At 39.1% G+C, this 17,916-nt stretch overlaps 1 long non-coding RNA gene across 1 annotated transcript; it reads left to right on the top strand.

Moving 5' to 3' along the window:
• The first annotated feature begins 14,605 nt into the window (after positions 1–14,605).
• On the top strand, positions 14,606–17,154 carry LOC120591191 (uncharacterized). Its single transcript, XR_005649858.1, has 2 exons — positions 14,606–14,943; positions 16,928–17,154. It is a non-coding gene; the product is annotated as an uncharacterized LOC120591191 (long non-coding RNA).
• The last annotated feature ends 762 nt before the right edge of the window (positions 17,155–17,916 follow it).

Below are 17,916 nucleotides of genomic sequence, written 5' to 3'. Positions count from 1 at the left end.
CCATTGAGAAAATTTCCCTATGCAAAGATTATCTTCCCTGGTGATGCTTTTCTAGAAACAGCTGCAGTTAGAGCTGAGGCTTAGGGGATATAAGTAAATTTATCCAGTTAGTTAGCTATACACATAAATTTCTGCAAATTTATCCTGTGGGGATTATTTCTTTCTTTGCCTATGGATGAAAAACAGAGCAATTCCATGATTTTCCTGCAATATTTAAGGTAATGAAAGCTACTCTGGACACTAATGAAAAATCTAGTCTCTTGCAATAGTTAAAAACACCTCCTCTCCCTTGTTTGTGCCCTTGTAGGAGGATGCCTCCCCTGGGAAGGTAGTGTCATCACTGAAGTGACAGTGGGCAGAGCCATTTGCCTCATTTGTCCCCCCTACTGCTGGAGGAATGGCCCTGAAGGTTCTCAGCTGAGTGGCTCTTTGGAATTGCCCTCAGCAAAAGGAAGCTGCCTCAAAGTCATGCCACCTCCCCAGGGTCAGCCTTGACCCAATGACTGCTTAGTGGGAGAAAGGGAATGTAGAGCACCCTCTTCCACGGAGGGACAATGGCAAAAGGGCCACTGGGTCTAGAGCTCCCCATGAGAAAGTCTGCGGCCTCTGTAGCAACTGCAGTCCAGTTCAAAACTGCCCAGTCCCACTCCCCAAACCCCCGCCACACACACACAAAGTCAATCTGGGAGCGCTACCTAATAAGCCTTCTGCATGCAAATCTCCACCTCAGGGTCAGTATCCTGGGGAACCCAATCCTCTTCTCTCCTTTCCTGTCAGGTCCTGCTCTTCATTCCCCATCTTGCTTACTACTTTTGTATCTTCACAGGCTTGGGCTGAGAGAGAGGAGAAAGAGTACGAGCAAGAAAGTTCTATTTTAGGACTCTCCTCAGAGCTGTCAGAGCTAAACGGTAATGGAAAGCATTAAAAGCAGACTTTTCAGTTGCATGAATTTTCATGAGTTCTTTAAAGACACTTCCAGCCACTCCCCACCCGCTACTGCTGCCCGCACCCCTGGGAATCTATCTCTCTCAATTCTCTTCAGAGAGGGAGGGCCTCTTTCTGGCAGTCTCCTCACGTCTTCCTCAAGCTCTAGGCATCCAGTGGCACCTCTAACTTCTTTTGCCCAGGGCCGTTTGCCTGTCTAGACCACCCTTGTGGACCTAAGAACCCCTGCCAGGCCTGTGCTACATAAACACGTTCTCTGCTCAGGAGAACTCGGGGACTCACAGCCTCTCCTTCCCCACTTTCCAAACGGCTGACCATGCCATTCCTCATCGATTAGACTTTTCAGGGAGAAGAAGGAGACCAGGAAGAGGACACACACTAAGCTTCATGATGCTGCCAAAGGGTCCCCCTTGCCTTGAAGAAAAGGAGGAGGAGCACCCTTCCCTGTCCGTGGGCGGGTGGGGGAGGGGCGATGAGTTCATGCCCACAGCACACCAGCCACTCTCTCTAAAACTCCTCCCTCCTCCTCTTCCATTCATTCCAACCTTTTTATACCTCCAGTGTGGGTGAGGAACTCAGTCATGCCACTGGTTTTCGACTACCTCACTGGTAAAGCAGCGGCCCACACCTCACTTCGGAAGGTGGTATCTTGTGGTATCACTTCGGAATGTGGTTACATTGTGATGCCTTAGCTGAAACAGCAATTCGTACCTGTGGTAGTGTTCTGCTTCGGGGTCTCTCGGGGGGCTGCAGTCAAAGTGTCAGCCAAGATGGGGTCTCCTCTGAAGGCCTGACTGGGGAAAGATCCACTTTCCAGTCCACGTGGTTGCTGGTAGAATTCAGTTTCTTGTGGCAGGTTGGCCAGAGACCTTTCTCAATTCCTTGCCGTGTGGGCCCCTCCAACATGGCTGCTTGCGTTATTGAGTGTACAAAAGAAGGAGGCAATAGAAAGAGTCTGTATCAAGACAGAAGTGACACAAATGTGGCACCATGGGAGGGAACATTGACAATGGGGAAGGCTATGAGTGTATGGGGGCAGGGGGATATATGGGAAGTCTTTGTACCTTCTGTTCAACTCTGCTAAGAACCTAAAACTACTCTTAAAAAATAAAGGCTATTTAAAAAATAGAAGTTACAATCTCATAGAACATAATCATGAGCATGACACCCTATTACCATTGCTATCCTACTGGTTAGAAGTAAGTCACAGGTTCTATCCACACTCAGGGGAAGGGAATTACACAAGTGGATAAATACCAGGAGACAGAGATCATTGGCGGCTCTCTAAGAGCCCACCTGCCACGGTAAAAAAGAATGAAATAGGCTGAAAGAGAAGATGACTCTGCGGGGAGAGAGAATTTGCGCTAGTGTAACAGGCAGAATAATTGCCTCCTGAAGATGTTCATGTCCTGATCACTGGAACCTGTGAATATGTTAGGTAACATGGCAAAGAGGAATTAAAGTTGCAGATCGAATTAAGGTTGTCAATCAACTGACCTTAAAATAAGGACATTATCTTGGATTATCCAGGTGGCCCCAATGTAGTCAGAAGGGTACTTAAAAGTAAAAGAGGGTGGCCGAACAATAACATCAATCAGAGGGACATGCGGCTGTGGAAGAAAGACACAGAGAGATGCAACGTTGCTGGCTTTAAAGATGGAAGAAGGAGGCTGTGAGCCAAAGAATGTAGGAGATGGCTACAAGCTAGAAAGATCAAAGAGTCAGATTCTCCCCCAGAGCCTCCAGAAAGAAAGTGAGCCCTGTTCACACTCGATTTTAGTGCAGAGAGATCTGTTTTCTTCTTCTACCATACAAAACTGTAAGATAATAAATTCGTATTGTGTAAGTTGCTAAATTTATGGTGACTTGTTACAGCAGCAACCAGAAACTAATACAGCTGGGTAATTCAACCCCCATACAATGGTTCCTAGAGGGTTCATGGAGAGAGGCAAGACTGAAAACCGCTTGATCCTAGCCCCATGTGTCCTTACTTTGAAAATAATGTCTGGGTGTGTAAACATGAACTGAAAGCTATTACCCTTGAACAACATCAGTGTAGTGAGGGTCTAGACCAGCAAGGGCTTGCAAGAGTCCTGGAAAGGCATCCACAACTTTCAAAGAGTCCAGTCATCATCAGTACTGATGCAAGGACCAAAACAAAGGTATAGCTGCACTTACCAGATCCTCTCTCTCTCCCACTCTCCTCCCCGCCCCCAAGGAATTGGAAGATGGTCCCCATACTGTGTCATCCAATTTATTAGAAAAACAGTATGAGGTTACAAACGCCGAAGCTGGTTATATCTGTAATGTAGTCCTGGTATTGAACACAATGTTGTAGACTCATTACGCACTCAATAAATGTGTTGACATACTATCTTAGACTTTCTTTGTGATATGAATAAATTCAGCAATTCTGCAATAAGCCACGTGAATTTAAATGACAATCTAAGCCAAGATCATTATGCCAAGTTCTAGGGAAGTATAAAACGGATGAATAACGCATGTTTTCTCTATTGAATCATATCATAATTTCTGAGTTGGAAACATAATGAAAAGATTAGTTCCAATATTCCTGACATCTGCATTTTGCTGATTAAAGCTTTATATTTAAAATTGACATTTGCAAACTTAGTGCCGTTTGGTTGTCTTATAGGTGAGGACTGTCAGGACTGATAAGCAGCCTAGTCATGGCCACAAAGAAGCAAAATAGTAGATTAAAATGCCACTTGGAGAACTCTGTTCCTGGACTTTTCTTAAGCAGTTTGGCAGCTAAATTGGAGATGGTGGGGGAAGAGGGGGTATTAGAATATTGTTTTAGATACAAAATATTGTAAAATGCAACAAACATCTCCACAGGGAGATTAAAATAAAAACTTAAAATTATTTGATCATCAAATGACCTGAGGAGACTTGGCAGGCTCTCAATCGATGGGTCCTTTGACTGCTCTGTGGCACACTCCGAGTAGCCAAACATGAAGCCCCAAGGAAAGATGATTTTTAGGATCGTGGTAGGGAATTTCATCCATCATGGTTTGGGGCACCATTGCAAAGTGATGAAATTTGCTTTTAGTGCCTTCACGAATTGCTCGATTTACTCTCTTCCAATCATTTCCCTGCCTACCCTCAAAAACTGTCCCCAGCGCATAATTGTACTTTTTCCCACCCTTTAACTCAAAAGCCAATGCTACTTGTTTCGACCAAATAAAAGGTGATTCAGTGATTGACTGTCAGTTCTCCCAAAAGGTATTCTTATTTTCGTTAGGAGTTTAACCTTTAAATCAGTCCCCTAATTAATAATGTTTGCAACTGACTACTTTTTTACATTCACTAGGTAACTACAAATGTCCATATATGTGATTAAGTCATTGAAAAGAAAAGGTTGGGCAAAATTACATGGTGTTCGATTTATTATAACAGCTAGCATTAAAGTACTTATATATGTGCATATTTTATTTGTCCTTATAGAAATCTTTATACATGTGGATGTGTGTTACAAATATATCTAAAATGTAAAGTGTGTGAGGTCATTTATACAAGTGCTAAAATTTCAACAAGGCTGATTTGATTTATTTGCAAAATAATAGGTAAGCATTGAGAAGTGCTTGAAAACTGATTATATCAATATTACTTGTAAAAAGTTATGACGGTAAATTTTAAAATCATCAAAATTAAGAAAAGAAAATAATTTTTAAAATGACTTGATTGTCTTTAATTCAATAAAGGCGAGGTTTTGAGATAACTTGTTTTTTATGCCACGACGTTTTGGTTTCTCTGTGTTTGAAACCATTTTCTTATTGTGGTCTGCAGATGGCCTGGTGTGTTGCTATTTGCTTTAATATCACCTTTCTGAGTCCCCCGCCCACATACTTGTTATCTGAATCACACTTATTAGATCCCTGGTGGGTAACAAGAATAAACACAACCTGAAGACAGATCCTAGACCTGCAGATTGCTCTCAAAATGCTTTTAATATCACCAACCTTTCAATTACCCCTGAACCAGAAAAGGAGTCCACCCATGATTTGCTTTGTGCTTTAGATTTTATTCAAACCTCAAACATTTGTACTTTTTAAAAATTTTTTTGGTAAGTAAATTTAGTAAGTAGTATGCTCATTGAAAACAAATATGGAAAAGTATAAAAACCACCATAAACCAATCTCTTAGAAATTACCATGCTGAGTACATTTTGTTATCATATTTATTTGTAGGTCTTTTTTTCCAGTATCATTAGCATTTTCTCATGTCATTAAATTATCTGTATACACATAATTTTAGTAACTGTAAACCATTAACTATTCTTTTCCTGTTGACGTCTATATTAATTCCTACGATGGTGACATGAGAAGCAGTCTTGTTCATTAACCATTAGCTGCATAGCTACATTTAAAGGATGAATTTCTAGAAGTAACTTTAAGGATTTCTAATGTTCCTCTAGACACAGAAATAAAGGAAAACCTATTTCATCCAGTCTTGTGTAAGGATGCTTCGTAGTTCTTTTTACTGACTAGCCCTTTGGACAGCAATGCTAGCTGAAAGAACTTTTGGTAATGACAAGAATATTTCATATCTGTACTGTGTTATATGTAGCCACTAGCCACATATAGCTATAGAACACTTGAATGTGGCTAGCGAGAATGAGAAACTGAATGTTACAATTTATTTCATTTTAATTATTTAAAATCAAACTTAAATAGCTACGTGTGGCTAGTGGTGACCATATTGAACAGCACACTGGGAAAAAGAAGAATGTATTTATTGTATCTGGAGTATACCAAAATCTTAAATTTTGCTTTAAGTGCAAAATCCACATTCTCTCTATTGGCATTTGAAACCCTAATTTCTTAGCTAAGGCACCCCTCTTCTGCCCCTTATTTAGCTTGATAACAGGTTTTGATGAATAGTAGTATAAAATAATATGTAACAACCTAGACAACTTGTACCTACCTTATAGAAGTTATGGTGATTTTAATAACCACAAAAGATCAAAAGACGCTTAAGAAATTATGTTTGACAAAGACCAATTATGTCATTCAGATTTTCAGAAGTGGCTTGAGATGTGATAAAATATGGCATGATTCAGAACCCTAGAGAGATTTAAAAGACAAATTACCCCCGAGTATTGCTAAGTGTTCCACGTTCTCGAAAAGAAAGCACAAAAATCACCCTGATTTTTAGTTCTTAGTTCACATCGAAAAAGCAATTAAATGAGATTTTTGGCTTATGCCTATGTTTAGGAAAAAACTTACTAAGTTACACAATTTCAGGGAAAAAAAACTGCCTCTGAAATATGATCTTACCTAATTCACACTTATTCGATTCCTATCACCAACTCCTTCACTACTGAGTCAGCCAACACAGCATCATCTTACGTTGTCCCACTTTGAACACTTTTCCTGCCTCCTAACACCTTTGTTTTAAAGAAAGAGATGACTTCTGTTCATCTTCTAACCCTAGGGAGCTGGAAGTAAATAACATTCTTTGCACTCCTTACTTGTTATTCAGTTTTTCTCCTTACTTGTTATTCTCCTCTACTCTAGAAATTCCTTGAGGTTGGGGACCATGGATTATGTTGTTTTCTTCATTGTTATAACTGCAGGGCATAGACAGACAGACAGATAGATAGATAGATAGATAGATAGATAGATAGATAGATAGACAGACAGACAGATAGATAGATAATAGGTGCTCCTTAAGTATTTGATGAATATGTGAATAAATTTAATCTTCACAAATGCAATGTGAAGAGTGAGTTTTCATCCCCACTATGAACTTGGAAAGTGAGGTTCAGAGACAGCTAAGAGGTGGGAGAAGTGGGATTTGAAGTCAGGTCCCTGACTCTAAGTCCAGAGTTCTTTTTATTACATGACAGCTGCCCTCCATTTTTCTTTCTAGGCAGGCATTGAGCATTCATCTCTATTTCCCTAGCCTAAGATACACGAACAATGAAAGCAATTCCAGTAAGAACAGGACTGCAATGAAAACAGCAGCAGCCACAGAAGAGATAAATGCAAGAATGTAGCTATCTCTACAAGCCAAACGCTCTTCTCATTCAGAGTGAATTACTACTCTCTCTCCAATCTCAAAAAATAAGACAGCAGACTGCAGCTTCCCTTCTTAATAGTTTATAATGTAACAGCTCCATTTAAACACCTTTTAAAAGTCCGCATGGAGTGCTGCGAAATTTACCATTATCTTAATCACTTCATTGTTTTACTTCTATCTCATAAATTCTGCTTTAGTTGATCAAATTATGTAGCTCTTTATATAACAACATATTTCACCAAATTAGAATGAGAATGCAATTTAGATACACCCTTTTCCTGCCATCTCTTTTTTCAGGTGCAGGAAGTGAGAATCAGAGAAGTGAGAAGACTTGTCCAAGCCACACAGCATATGGGTGAGAACGAAGGGATCGAGCTTCTCTGTCAAGTGGTCTGTCCACTTTATCAGTGATCTCCAGACACCAGGCTGCAGGAGGGTGCACATCTGTGACAGGGCCCCTATCAGTCTAGTGAAATGAGGATGCTGTCAGAATTGTGAGCTCTACATTGTAATTACCACAATGCGTAATTCATTATTCGTTCCTTCGTTTGTTTTCTACCAAACTTCCTCATTAAAAGAATAGCTTTGCCTATTAAGAAGCATGAGTCTTGTGACAGTTCTTCCTTCCACACCTGGCAGACTCCCGCCAATCCTGCAAACTTCGGCTCAAGCATCAACCCCCAGGGAAGCCTTCACACAGGACTGCCTTCCTGCGACTTCTATTTGATGAAAGAACAAGCCCTCTATGCTTCTTCTTTTTTAACACTAAAGACTTTACTCATAATATGTGTTTAGGTTTGCTAGGACTGCTGTAACAAAGCACCACTAACTTGGTGGCTTCAAACAACAGAAATTTATTCTCTCATGATTCTGGAGGCTGAAAGTCTGATACACAGATGTTGGCGAGGCCATATTTTTTACAGGCCTCTAGTGGAGAATCCTTTCTTGCCTCGTCCAGCTTCTGGTAACCCCAGACTTTTCTTGGTTAGTGGGAGCATAACTCTACTCCCTGCCTCCATCTGCACATGGCTGTATCCTCTGTGTGTTTCTCGTCTTCTCTTCTTCCAGGATGCCAGTCATGTTGGATTAAGTTCTCACTCTACTCTAGTGTGACCTCATCTTAACTAATTACATTTGCAATGACTCTATTTCTAAATAAGGTCACATCCTGTGGTAGGAGGAGTCGAACATATCTTTTTGAAGAAAACAATTCAATTATAAACAATATATATCCAAACATGTATATTTAACTTCTCAGTTCCAGCTCAAAGTGAATTGAGCCATGTAACCAATACCCAGATCAAGAAATAGAATGTGATCAGCACCCCAAAGTCCTTTCATGCTCTCTTCCAGTCCCCGCCCCCCACCCACCACCAGTGACTGCTATCCTGCCTAATAGAATGTATTGGTTTTTTCTTTTAGTCATAATTTATATACCACAAAATTAATCTTTTAATGTATAAAATTTAGTAGTTTTTAATATATCCACAAAGCTGTGCATCATCACTAATTCTCAAACATTTTTATCACTTCTAAAAGAAACCGCCTATATCCAACAGCAGTCATTTCCATCACCCCCTGTTTACTGCAGCCTGTGATAACCACTAATCAATCAATTTGTCTCTGTTGATTTGCCTCTTACGGGCATTCATTTTGTATCAGTGGAATCATACAATATGTGTCTGGCTTCTTTCATGATGTATAATGTTTTCAAGGTTCATCCATGTTGCAGCATGTAGCAAGGTTCATTCATTTCTTTTTATGACTGAATAATATTCTACTGTATGTATACACCACATGCTGTTTATTCATTTTTCAGCTGCTGTTCATTTGGATCATTTCCACCTTTTTGCAACTGTAACTAAAGCTGCTATGAACATTTTTGTATGTTTTCGTGTGAATATATGTTTTCAATTCTCTTAGGTACGTACTCATATGTTCTTGTACCCTGATCATCCAGCACAGTTCAAGGCTTATGAGAGATATGAGCTGATTGATTGCAAGTTAAAAGCAACCCTGGTCTCTAAAAAGGATAGCCTTCTCTACATCGGAGAATAATTGAGGCACTTGAGAGAAATGCAGCTCTCCTGTGTTTGATGTACATTGTTACTTTATACCCATCCTTCCAAATAATCTTTCATAATCACTGCTTTTCCACATCAGTGTTAGTGCAGGAAGCAGCACTCTGCTCATGTGCACAGAAAATGTCATCTGGAGTCACAACCGCTTTATAAATAATGGCAACTGACTTTTCAAAGTGGATATACCAGTTTGGACCACTTTTGTGTTAGCAGTTCCCTTTGCTTTATATTCTTTCAGTTTTTATCCTTCTTTTTACTATTTTTCTTTACTATAATTAATTCGTTATTATTTTCTTGTGTTTTTGGTGGTGTGTATGCTTTTTAAATTTTTATTTATGGTATCTTTTCATGTTCCACATCATTAGACTATCTCCTTATATATATTTTTTAATATGTTTAAAGTTTTGCTTTTGACATTTGGCTTATTATATATCAGAAATTGATTTGTATATCTGATATGAAACAGAGATTCAGCTTTGACTTTTTCCCATATGGAAATACACCATATCCTGGCACCATTAATGGAATACACTCCCCTTTGCTCACTGATCTAACTTGCTGCAACTGTCATATGTTACATTTCCATCCTTGTTTTAGCTGTACCTGGGCTTTCTATTCTGTTCCACTGGTCTCTATCAATCTCTGTGCCAGCAATAGAATATCATAATTGTAGGTTTATAATAAGTTTAATATCTATCGTAGCAAGTATCCACATTTGTTCTCCTTCCGAAATATCATGATTATTCTTATCAATTTGTTTTTGTTGTTTTTTTCATTTAAGTTTAAGATCTGGTTGTCAAAAACCATGAAAAGCTTATTAGAATTTGGATTGAATTGGAGTTTTCTATAGATAAAATTTGTGGAAATCTGACATCTTTACTATATTAAGTCTTCATTGCCATTAATATGATATATCTCTACATTTATTTAGGCCTTATTTTATGTTTTTCAATAAATTTTTATAATTTTCTTTCTGAAGCTTTTGTCCAACTTTGTTAGATTTATTCATAGCTACCTTAATTTTTCTTTTCTTGGTTTGCCCTAGACACAGACTCTAAGACAACTGGTTTAATTGGGAGCTCATCCCAGGAAATGCTGATAGGAGAATAGGGAAGTGACACAGGAAGTCAATAAATTATATGTTTCCAGGCAAGTTTCTGCAGAGTTACTGGAGCTCAGTGTGACTAGGGACTCTAGGGGACAGTGAAAAGCATACCTGAGTTTCCTGTTGAGAGAGGAGGGAGGAGGATTAGTACCCGCCATCTCCCTTCTGCCACAGGTTGGACAGTGTGTGTATGCGGGAGTGCTGCTGATGGTGGTGGAGAATTCTCCAGCAACTCTGGATACTCAGGAAAGCCCTTAGGGCTTAGACGAGGAGTTGCACATTCTGGAAGTTGAAAGTCTGATAAGAAATAAGAGCTCCAAAGGAATAAGAATGGAGCTACATTTACATCCACCATAACTAATGTACTGTCTGGTTCTGATGGTCATTCCCAGGTTTCTATATTAGAGAATGGAAGGAACCTTTTTTCAGATGTGGTCGAAGGCTCATCTTTGTCACCCTTTAAACGCTTTGGTGCTATACCATTTGCTGACCCCTTTTTGGGTTTCATTGCAATTCGGGTACCAGCTTGTTGGCCTTGGAGTAGTAACACATTGTATCACCTTGTAATGTTATTGTGTAGAATATCTCTCCATCTGCAATGTTTCAGTGACTTCACTGACAAGGTCTAAGGAGAATTGCTTTCCTCTGATGAACACTGTCTCTGAAATGCCTGCACAGTTACCATTTTGCTCATATTTGTTTTACTGTAGTTGCTTTTAGAGTGGCATCAAGAACAAAGACATTATACCTACCCAGATTTAGGGAAGGGAGAGGATTGGATGAGATTTGGAGTTAGCTCCTCCCTCTTTGCAGATGTGATTGGTTCTCAGACCCACCTATCCTAGCCCTAAAAAACATCCATCCTCTCCTGCTATAGAACTGGAGGGTTTTTTCATATTTAACTTTCAGGCTATCAGCCAGGAATAAGCTATCTCTAGGTTGATATTTTGAAATATCAGTTTTAACATGCAATCTTATATTTTATAGAAAGATGGTATAACATAAGATTCTGAGGGCGGATTCCAGCATCCATGCCCACTGGTTGAAATTCTGTATATCCACACCTCCCTGGGCCTCATTTTCCATATCGATAGACTAGAGAAATGATCATATCTTATTCATAAAGCAGTGATGGGAAGCACTCAATAAATATTGCCTGTTTTCCAATTCAGTCCTGTTTAGAGCTTATACTTTCTTTTGATGTCAGGATTTCTTTTTTTTGAGTCTGCCATTTAGCAATTATTAAATATAATAATTCTCTCATATTGTCACTTTAAGTAAAGCCAGAAGTTAAAGGAAACGACTTATTTGTTTTGTTAAAGGCCATCACTAATTCAGGACTGAAATTGTTCTGAATTGGCAAAGGATGATTATCTTGTAAAACACGATCCTACTTCTCACCTCTTACCTATATTAACAGGAAACATGCAGAATGAACTAGCACAGTCCTGAGTTGCCTCCTCCCTCCACCAATGAGTCACTTAAATTACCTAGTAGCTCATGTGAGGAAAGGAACAACTGCAAAAAGCTGGCAGGCTTCCAAATGCCTGGTAACACATTTGAGATAAAAATATAGGTGTTTATGTATGATGACATTATTGGGATCACAAAGTTTTCTTAAGATATGCTCTGGCTTATGAATGGCATCAAGAACAAAGTAGCATTCTCTATTCTGTCTGCGGGCTTGCCTCTCGGCAGGGATTTGCAGCTTTTAGTGTGAGTGAAGAAGCATTATAGTCACTCCTCTTAGAGTTGATTTCTGTCCATTAGCTCATTCGATTCTCACAATAATCTGGTGAAGCATATGGAACAGATAGTTTACATTCATCTTATATCTACAGACCTGTTCATCGTTAGGCTTAAGATCGTCTAGCTATTTATATTCGGTCCTAAAAATAGGACCCACTTTTATGGCCATTTGGACTAGAACCACGCAGTTCTTTTTTCCTTCTGCTATTTTTCCACTTGGAGACCTAAACCAAACCAAACAATAATAGTAACAGCAAACGTACAAAACAAAACAAAAGCCTTTTGAGTTTGTACCTAATTTCAGTCCAATGTATCCAAGAAACTGCCTTCTCTTTTATGATTTCTCGTAAGATCACCTAGGAATTAGAGAGAGTTTGCTTTCCATGGAGTGTTTGTTTCAGATGCATGGAAGGAAAATATAGATAGGTAAATAGGCTTCTAGATCAGAGGTCCCCAACCCTTTTGGCACCAGGGACTGGTGCTCCTATGAGGTTCTAATGCCCAATGATCTGAAGTGGAGCTGAGGCAGTGATGCTAGCGCTGGGGAGTGGCTGCAAATACAGACGAAGCTTTGCTTGCTTGACCACCGTTTACCTCCTGCTGTGTGGTCCAGTTCCTAACAGGTCACAGACTGGTACCAGTTGGAGATCCCTATGCTAAAAGAAGAGTCAGCTCTAAAATGTCCCAAGATAGGCCTGATCAGAATAGGTTCAGCAGGAAGAGGGGTTCACTCTAAGTGTTAGGATGCCAAGAGAGCCTGCTTAAAAAACAAAAACATGAACTTTGGAGTCAGTCTTTGAGCAAGTGGTTAACTTCTCTGTGCTTCAATTTCCTCTTCTGTAAAAACTGAGGCCCATAGTACCATGAGTACCTACCTTATAGGATAGTGATGAGAATTAAGTATAATCATGTAACTTTAAAATAGGCAAAGCTTTCTTAACTAGCACGCACAAAGAATTAGCGATTAAAAAAAATGATTGATACATTGGACTTCACTAAAATCAAGAACTCTTATTAACTGCAAGATACTATTAGGAGGATTAAAAGGAAAGCATACCAGATTGTATTTTCCAGAAATGTCTGTGATAATATTTCTCATCTCATATGCTCATTCAGAATCTCGCCACTGCCCCAAATTTATGTACTTCCCTTGAACCTGGGTGGACCTTTGTGACAATTTGACTAATACAATATGGCAGAATCAATGCTACGGGACTTCTGAGGATGGACCGTAAAAACCCACACAGTTTCCATCTCTCCTAGGACATTCGCCCTTGGAACTCAACCACTATACTGTGAGGAAATATAATCCATATAGAGGAATACATATAGGTAGGAACCAAGGCGGACAGTCCACATCAACTTGCCAGCATGTGAGTGAGTTGTCTTGGGAGCAAATGTTCCTGCTCACGTTTGAGCTGCCCCAGCTAATGCCATGTGAAACAGAGCAAAGCCTTCCCTACTGAGCCTTGCCCAAATCTTGACAGCACATAACTAGGATCATTATTCAGCGCCATGATGCTTACATTAGGCCTAATTAGTAGTTGTGCTGCTGTCTATGGATTTGTGGTGTTCCTCTAGGGCAGACAGGCTCAGTAGGTCACAATGCCTGCAAGGAGCCATTCCTCTTTTCTCTAATACTCCATTCTAAGAATGCACGCTCTTTTAAACTTCAGTACTCAAGATGTTACCAAGGAGACCCCTGGTGGTGTAGTAGTTTCTGGTTCCAGTGTCTGTAACTACAGAATAAAATTGGTAGAATAGGATCATCCACGTACCCTAGATCAATCTCACCCCTTTCTAGTGTCAATTATTGATGAGAGGCTTTTGGGGACAAGGTCACACTGATAGTGAAGGGGAAATGCTGAGCTACCGAATGTACTCTACTTGAATCAAAAAAAAATACACACGATTCAAAATTGCACTTGGCAAGTCTCCACAATGCCTGGTTGTGGGCACCTTTCAGTGTTATTAATAAGAAAAGTCTTATGTGCTGCAAAGACGTCAATCATTTGAGGATAGGCACAAAATCAGGCTGCCACCAAAATCTGAATATACTATGATCATACTATACATTTCATTTCCTAGAAATGCAGTGATGTGCTCTGATATTTGCAAAATAAGAAAAATAACTTTAAGTAATTTTAATATACTGAAGATCTGTTTAGAATCAGATGGATCTACGAATATTTTCAAATTTGAGAATCAGTGAAAATTATTTTTACCTACTTATACTCTAATTTTCCATGGTAAATTCTAATATAAACTGTTTAACTCAGCAAAACAAAGGGACTTAGAGCATAATAACAATTATAATTACCATCAAATACAAAAATACTATAGTCAAGGATTCAAATGAATAATTCTTAGTTTCCTTGCTATATCATGCATGGAAATCAAGCTTGTATCTATTTTTTAAATGTTAAGATCATAAGAAATGTTTAAATTATTAATACGGAATTATCTCTGTTAGAGATACTAATTTATTAATATACTGCAACCTAGATACAATGGGGATCTTTTATTATAATGTCCTAACCACAAATAAATTGGTGGATTTTCCAACAAATAAATATAATTATATATTAGGAGCCAGAAAAAAATGTTTTTGAGCAACTCTTTCCACTTGCAATTGATTTTCAACTATTGCCCTGTAATAAGTCACACACTATACTGCAGATGTGTCAGTATTTGTTGACTGGCTGTCTCTGAGTATTCACTTTACACTGATGTGGACATTCTGGACACCGTGTCTAGACATCTGCTTATTCAACTGGAACTTGGGGCTTCTTGGGATTCATCCCAGCTCTTGTACTCTCTGCTTAGCCCTCGATGAATCACTGCTGATCTCCAGAGCCACATTTTCCAGTCTATCAAATAGGATGAAACCTGCCAGTCTTTCCATCTTCTGATCTATACAGCTCTCAGTGGTAGGCAAAGGTATGATCTCACAAGGATTTTCATAAGGTCTAAATAGACGATGTTGAAGTTTCTCAGAAGAAAGATGCTCTGTCAGTAGAGGTAAGGCACTTATTATGATGTTATTGGAAATCTTTATGGAAGTATTGCAAACAAGATAGAACGTACAACTGCTTAAATGGAAGTTGAATGTTCAGCATAGCATCAGTTTTCTGATTGCAAAATTAATACATGTTGGGTTTAGAAAATACAAAAATATGAAGAAGATAAAAAATTACGCCTGTAATATCTCCACACAAAGCTGAAAATTTAACAAAAATTTAAGACTGATTGCTCCCTTTTTTCCTATGAGAATAACACTCAAAATAATACACTGGTTGTCAAAAGAACCTCTTTATTTAATTAAATGCACTAATATAAATATTTATAGTGGTTTTCTTCCCTATATCTCTAAGAAATGCATTACATAAAAATTATATTACACTTTCCAGCTAAGCTTAATTATCTTTCTCCATTAACTCTCTGTTCTCTTTCCAGACACTTTGTTCTGTGCCCTCTCAACCAAGTTTCTGTTCTCTGTTTCCATTGCCCCTCAATCTTCTATTCCTACTCCAATATAGGCAGCTTCTAAAAATCCCTATGCAATTCAAGTTTTGTCCTCAGCCTGCATAGTCCACTCAGCAGAACAAAAACCCATATGGAGTTGAACAGTAATCAAACCTTGATCCTCAAGCCCCTGGGAGGGATTAGCTCTCTGACCTCGTTCACTTTAGGGAGATGTTCTAAAATGGTTTCATTCTGACTCAGCGTGTGGTTTCCAGAGGAATTCCGAAATAACTTCTAAAGTAAAATATGTCTGCGGAAGAAGCTCCTAAACCTAACCTCAAACAGAAATAATAGCCAAAAGTCTACAGGATTGGAGGAGGTTTTACGAAGCTCATTTATAATCGCCATAAAAATTACAAAGTAAATAAAGGAGGCTCACAATGCTGGTGCTTAACAAGCTAAGAGGCAAAAATTGATACGTGCCGAAAGAACACAAAAAAGCAAAGCTATAGGGAAAAGTTCCCATTGAATTCTAGGCTCCCCACTGCCAATTATCTCCTGATGATAGATGCTGGGTACACAGGGCTGAGTCCTCAGATGTGGTAATGGTTTGTAAAGACTCACCCAGTTAGCCGCTTGATTCTTCTGGCTAAACAACAAATAGTCACCTGAAAATGAGCCAGGCAGAGCCAGGAGTTCCCAAGGTGACCAGGAGGCAGCAGCATCAAATGCCTGTGACCTTGTTCACATTCCCAATATCCTCTACCCACACTGGGTTCAGAGAGGAAATTGCCTTAACTCTTTGAAGCTATTCAATCTTTTAATAAACCAGATAGAAATGCCTTTTCATAGTTAACTAGCTAGCAATATAAGCCAATGATGCCTGCCAGGAAGAAGAAAAATAATAAAATGAATGACAGTCTTCATTAAAGAACTATCATATGTAAAGGTACACGAGTGTGCATATGCAAAATGACAGCACTCTACTTTTTTAAGTCTTCGGTGTCTTCAAGATATTTTTGTTTTAACAAACAAATATAATTTTACTTCGGCTAACCTCGTGGTAAAGGTTATAGCAATATTTACTCATATCATCATTCTTTGCATTTGTAACAAATCTCTAGCCTGTTTTTCCCATTATTGTGGACTCAGAAGAAAACAGACAGCCTGAATGAACTGTATGTAGGCAGAGAAGGAGTCAGGGCAGTAGGTAAGAAGTCTTTTAGATCAGAAAGCCAGAGGGCCGGCTGGAGCAGGAGTGGCCAGAGCAAATGCAGAAAGTGCTCCAGGAGACAGAAGCTATGTGATGGGAAGAGGCAGGGAGAGGTTTGGAATGGACATATCCAAGAATCACTACGAGCAAAGAATAATTAGGGACCCATACCTAAATTATTAAATCTTTAAAGCACAAATTTTTACGTTGCCCACCTAAGAAATTTTGATAATTTCTTCTATTACTCCTCCTCTTACTGCATTAAGTACATGGTAAATGCCAGACTTTGGGAGGTTTTATAGTATTCATGCATTCTTTTCTTCAAAGGCTCATCAAAGATTACTTGATGGAAGGAGTATCTGGAATTTGGGGCCATGTTTTAAAACTGCCACAGCAGCTTTTGATAACGGCTCTGAACTGCCAGTAAGAAGCTTGATTACCCCAAGTTGCCATGATCTGAAGATGCTCAACGCACAAGAAAGGTCTTGTTGTAAGAATTCCTGGTCCACAGAATCCATGAGCAAAATAAAAAGGTTGTGGTTATACATTGCAAAGGCTGATGTGTTTTGTTACTCAGCAATAGATAACTGAAGCAGCTACTCTTTATTAAGCACGTCTCTGCACCAACATTCTACACGTGGGTAGTTCTTCATCAATGAGAAAACCAAGGTCAAGAGAAGCAAAAAACATATTACGGATCATGCCTCTGGAAGTGATGCTGGCACAGTTAAAACCCTTGCTCGTTTGAATCTGAAGCCAAGCTCTTAAGTACTCCAGGGGGCCAAGGGAAATCTCTTCCACCAGAAGGGGGAGAGGTAGAGAAAGATGGTGTCTCTGTCTTTCTTCTGAATCTGTATTAATTCCTCCACATTACAATATGAAATTTAAGTGCTTCATTCTCTTGAACATTTCTCTTCTTAATTCTAAATCTTCCCAAGGATGAGAGACGCTTACCCACTAAGAAATGTCTTTTATTTTAATTTGAAGGGAAGAGTGATTACCTTTTCATGTACTTTTTGAAGTTGTTTGCTTGCTTGAGGTTACAAAATGACCCAACTGGGCTACTGTCTGGGTTTTCGTACTTCATTTTTTTCTTTCTTTCTTTCTTTTTTTTTTTTAAAACATTCTGAGTCTATTTGAAGTTTCTGTGCCAGTGGTTCCTCAACTTCAAGGGGTGAAAAATGTCACATGGTTCACTTGACTGAATTCAGTTTATATATAACCTAATCCTTCTACCTGCTCCCAAAAGTTTGCACACAGCACCCCCCCACACACACACTGCTCACTGCAATTATAGCCCCAAAAAGTTATGAAGA

This window comes from Pteropus medius, unplaced genomic scaffold (genome assembly GCF_902729225.1).
Source record: "Pteropus medius unplaced genomic scaffold, Ma_sr-lr_union100, whole genome shotgun sequence".
NCBI classification, from domain to species: domain Eukaryota; kingdom Metazoa; phylum Chordata; class Mammalia; order Chiroptera; family Pteropodidae; genus Pteropus; species Pteropus medius.
The sequence above is the reverse complement of the archived record's forward strand: the minus strand, read 5'-3'. Positions and strand labels throughout refer to the sequence as shown.